The sequence below is a fragment of the Nycticebus coucang genome, chromosome 14 (genome assembly GCF_027406575.1).
Source record: "Nycticebus coucang isolate mNycCou1 chromosome 14, mNycCou1.pri, whole genome shotgun sequence".
Taxonomy (NCBI): domain Eukaryota; kingdom Metazoa; phylum Chordata; class Mammalia; order Primates; family Lorisidae; genus Nycticebus; species Nycticebus coucang.
Window position 1 is genome coordinate 31,890,901 of NC_069793.1, and position 5,500 is coordinate 31,896,400.

The window sequence follows — 5,500 nt, forward strand, 5'->3', positions numbered from 1 at the left end:
AGAGCAATGGAGACAATGGGCAACCTTGCCTGGTTCCTGATCTAAGTGGAAATGATTTCAATTTAACTCCATTCTATATGATATTGGCTGTGGGTTTGCTGTAGACGGCCTCTATTAGTTTAAGAAATGTGCCTTCTATACCAATTTTCTGAAGTGTTCTGATCATGAAGGGTGCTGGATATTATCAAAAGCTTTTTCTACATCAATTGAAAGAATCATATGGTCCTTATTTTTTAGTTTGTTTATGTGCTGAATTACATTTATAGATTTACGTATATTGAACCAGCCTTGAGACCCTGGGATAAATCCCACTTGGTCGTGGTGTATAATTTTTTTGATGTGTTGTTGGATTCTGTTTGTTAGGATCTTATTGAGTATTTTAGCATCAATATTCATTAGTGATATTGGTCTATAATTTTCTTTTCTTGTTGGGTCTTTCCCTGATTTGGGGATCAAGGTGATGTTTACTTCGTAGAATATGTTGGGTAATATTCCTTCTTTTTCTATATTTTGGAAGAGGTTTAGTAACATAGGTACTGGTTCTTCTTTAAAGGTTTGGTAGAATTCTGACGTAAATTCATCTGGTCCTGGGCTTTTCTTTTTAGAGAGATTTTGTATAGGTGATGCTATTTCAGAACTTGGTATAGGCCCGTTCAACATTTCCACTTCATTCTGGCTAAGTCTTGGTAGGTGGTGTACTTCCAGGTATTGGTCAATTTCTTTCAGATTTTCATATTTCTGAGAGTAGAGTTTCTTGTAGTATTCCTTAAGGATTTTTTGAATTTGTGAGGGGTCTGTTGTTATTTCATCGTTACCATTTCTGATTGATGAAATTAGAGATTTTACTCTTTTTTTCCTGGTTAGGTTGGCCAAAGGTTTATCTATTTTATTGATCTTTTCAAAAAACCAACTTTTGGATTTATTGATCTGTTGTATAATTCTTTTGTTTTCCATTTCATTTAATTCTTCTCTGATTTTGGTTATTTCTTTTCTTCTACTGGGGTTGGAGTTGGAGTGTTCTTCCTTCTCCAGTTGCTTGAGATGTCCCATTAAGTTATTAACTTTGTCTCTTTCCATTTTCTTGAGGAAGGCTTGCAGTGCTATAAATTTCCCTCTTAGGATTGCCTTTGCAGTATCCCAGAGGTTCTGGTAATTTGTGTCTTGCTTGTTGTTTGGTTCCAAAAATTTGGTGATTTCCTTGTTAATCTCATCAATAACCCATCTATCCTTCAGCATAAGGTTGTTTAGCTTCCATGTTTTTGTATGGGTATGCACATTCCTGTTGTTATTGAGTTCAACTTTTATTCCATGATGGTCTGAGAAGATGCAAGGAATAATTTCTATTTTTTTTTAATTTACTGAAGTTAGATTTGTGGCCTAGGATGTGGTCGATTTTGGAGTATGTTCTGTGGGCTGATGAGAAGAATGTGTATTCAGTTTTGTTGGGATGAAATGTTCTGTAGATGTCTGTTAAGTCTAGATGTTGAATGGTTAAGTTTAAATCTAAAATTTCTTTGCTTAGCTTCCTTTGGAGGACTATCCAGGACTGCTAAAGGGGTGTTAAAATCTCCAACTACTATGGAACTGGAGGAAATCAAGTTGCTCATGTCTGTTAGAGTTTCTCTTATAAATTGAGGTGTGTTCTGGTTGGGTGCATAAATATTAATAATTGAAATCTCATCATATTGAGTATTACCTTTAACAAATATGAAGTGTCCATCCTTATCCTTCCTTATTTCAGTGGGTTTAAAGCCTATTGCTTCTGCGAATAGGATTGCAATGCCTGCTTTTTTCTGCTTTCCATTTGCCTGGAGTATAGATGACCATCCCTTCACCTTGAGTCTATATTTGTCTTTTAATGTAAGATGCGATTCTTGGATGCAGCAGATATCTGGTTTGAGTTTTTGTATCCAGTCAGCCAACCTGTACCTCTTCAGAGGACAATTTAAACCATTCACATTAATTGAGATATTGATAAGCCTTTCGAGAGTTCAGTGGACATTTTTAATCCTTTTGTAACTGTGGAAGTTGGAATTTGATCAAAAATTTCTGGATGGGTTTACTTTTGTGGTAGAGGATTATGCTGGTCTTTATGGTGGATAGGTCTGAGAATATCCTGGAGAGCTAGTTTAGTTATGGCAAATTTCTTCAACATGTGAATGTCATTGAAGTATTTAATTTCTCCATCATAAATGAAACTCAGTTTAGCTGGGTACAGGATCCTGGGTTGAAAGTTATTTTGTTTTAGGAGATTAAAAGTCGATGACCATCCTCTTCTAGCTTGAAAAGTTTCAGCAGAGAGATCTGCAGTTATTCTAATATTTTTGCCCTTGTAGGTGATGGTTTTATTTCGTCTGGTTGTTTTCAGAATTTTCTCCTTCATATTAACTTTAGTGAAATTGATTATGATGTGTCTGGGGGATGTCTTATTTGGGTTGAGTCATGCTGGAGTTCTGAAACTGTCTGCTATCTGAATTTCAGAATCTCTCGGCATGTCTGGAAAGTTCTCCTTCATAATGTCATGGAGAAGAGACTCTGTGCCTTGTGAAGCCACTTTGTCGCTTATGGGGATCCCTATAAGACAAATATTGATTTTCTTTTAATTATCCCAGAGCTGTCTGAGAGAGTGATATGTTTTTGCCCTCTATTTCTCTTCCTCTTTGAGAGTTTGGGAGCGTTCAAAAGCTTTGTCTTCAATGTCAGAAATCCTTTCTTCTGCTTGCTCCATTCTGTTACTGAGGAATTCTATTGTGTTTCTCAGATCTTTTTAGATCTGCAACTTCTTTTTTCAATGTGTCAAAATCTTTGGTTATTTGGTCTTTGAATTCATTGAATTCTTGAGATATCTTTTGGGTTACTACTTGGAATTCTAATTTGATCTTATTTGCTATCCAGATTCTGAATTCGATTTCTGACATCTCAGCTATTTGTTTGTGCATGGGATCTTGTGCTGTTTCTGCCCCATTGATCCTTGGGGAGTTGATCTACTCTGATTATTCATATTGCCAGAGTTTTTCTGTTGATTTCACCTCATGATTGTTTTTCACCGTTGCCTCTGGCCATCCTCAGAGCTGGGGAGGTGTCTCTCCAAGATTAGAACCCAGTGGGATCACTCTATTGTTGCTGGATCTTTGTAGGGAGTGACCCTGTGTAGTTCCTCTGGGGCTGCCCCAGCCATGGAGTTCTGGTTGTGGAAGCAGCTCGGGAGTGTGACACACCCAGATCCAGCTAGAGGGCGGGAGGTGGTGCGCATGGTTCTGGGATTGCCTGACGCCCAGTGACTTTGGCACAGAGAGCCCAATGCTCCAGCAGTCTCTGGCCAGGAGAAGGGCTCTGCACAGAGGCAGAGAGGGCTCCGGAGGGCACGCGGCTACCAGACGAGCGGGCCGCTGTGGAGGCAGGGAGGGTACAGGAGGGAGGATGCAGGGTTGTGCAGCTCCTGCAGTTCCTGGTCAGGGTATGTGTAGGCCCGGCAGGCGCAGGTCATGGGTCACGGGTCGCGGCGCAGCTCTTACAGAGGTCTGGGCAGCACCAAGCCCAGGAGTCTGAGGTTGCTATGAGCTATGACACCACTGCACTCTACCCAGGGCAAGAGCCCAAGGCTCCAGTGTGCCAAAACCGGTCTCACTCTGTCCCTGAGCTTTAAGGCTGTAACGCAGCTCAGTCCCTGCCTTTAGGCTGCTCAGTCACTAGGTTACTAGCTCCCGCCTGATCCTTGCTCGGCGACTCTGAGGGTGGAGCTTGCCAGGGCAGTTCTCTCACAATGGTTCCCTGCAGCCCACACGCGAACACTGTTAGTTCCGTCTGGCTCAGCGGCTCAGTCTGGGGCCCTAGACAATGCCCAAAGTTGTCTGCACTCCTGCTCAAGCTCTCCCCAAGACAGTTCAACTGAGTGCCAAGTCTAAAAACACCAAAACAGTTGACAGGTAAGGCCTTTCCGGTTTGTAGTCTCACTGCTGCTTGTACTTATGGCTGCCAGCGGGATTAGGTCTATTGAACGCACGCAACCACTTGCCAGTTTTCCACTGTTTTTGTCCTCCTCTTGGGGTCCAGAAGTCCCTTGCTGACTCCCCGTATCCTCAAAGGGATGATTATAGGCAGATCCCACCAGCCAGAGATGCCTGGAGTCTTATCTCCCCAGACTCACTGTGCCCAGTTGCAGGGAAGCTGTTACTTGGCCACCATCTTGGATTGTTCCCCCCCGTTATGTTTTTAATGTCCTTATCTTTTGGCCATACATACTATAATTTTATAAAGGAAGTGATATGATGCCTGAAATGTGCTGGGGTGGGTGGGGAGTATACATTAAACAAGGCAGGCCATGAGTCGACAATTGTTTTTTTCTTTTTTAGAGACAGAGTCTCACTTTGTTGCCTTTGGTAGAGTGCCGTGGTGTCACAGCTCACAGCAACCTCCAGCTCTTGGGGTTAGGTGATTCTCTTGCCTCAGCCTCCCGAGTAGCTGGGACCACAAGTGCCTGCTGCAACGCCGGCTATTTTTTTTGTTGTTGCAGTTTGGCCGGGCCTGGGTTTGAACCTGCCGCCCTCTATAACATGGGGCCAGTGCCCTACTCCTCTGAGCCACAGGCACCACCCCCAACGATTTTTGATATTGGTTGATGGGTACATGTGAAAGTTCATTATTCTACCTTCCCCACTTGGAAATTCCCCACAAACTTAAAGACATTGGAGTCTCCTGAAGCATTAAGAGTCTGATTTCTGGCCTGGTGCAGTGGCTCACTCCTGTAATCCTAGCACTCTGCGAGGCTGAGGCAGGTAGGTAGCTTGAGCTGATGGGTTCGGGACCAGTCTGAGCAAAAGCGAGACCCTGTCTCCACTAAAAATAGAAAAACTGAGGCAAGAGGATCACTTGAGCCTGAATTGGAGGTTGCTGTGAGCTATGACGCCAGGGAACTCTACCCAGGGCAACAGCTTGAGACTCTGTCTCAAAAATAAAAAAAATAAAAAAATAAAAAGAAAGTCTGTTTTCTGACTTGCCTACAATTTATGGTAATTGTAAATTCATTTTACAATAACCTAAGTTTCTACCTTGCATCTTTGCAGTTTTTGGCCGGGGCTGGGTTTGAACCCACCACCTCCGGTATATGGGGCCGGCACCCTATTCCTTTGAGCTCTACCTTGCATCTTTAAGGAGTACCTTTCAAAATACAAAGCACACTCCTCTTAGTATATTATAAACTGCCTTACTGTTTAATGCTTTCTTACGTGAACACTACAATGTATTATCTACATTTCTGTGATATTCTGTAATGCACTGAGCATACAAAGCAGTCCCTGGGTTATGAATGAGACAGGCTCTATAGTTTTGCCCTGGAGTTGACTTTTTCTGTAAATTGGAACAGGTACATTTACTTATTATCTGCAATAGCCTCCATTTGTAAATGTGAGTTGTATGTAATTATAAATCAGCTCACCTAAGAAAGGTTCATATTTAACAGCAGTATACCACCTGACTAATACTCAGTTTTTGACACACAAGG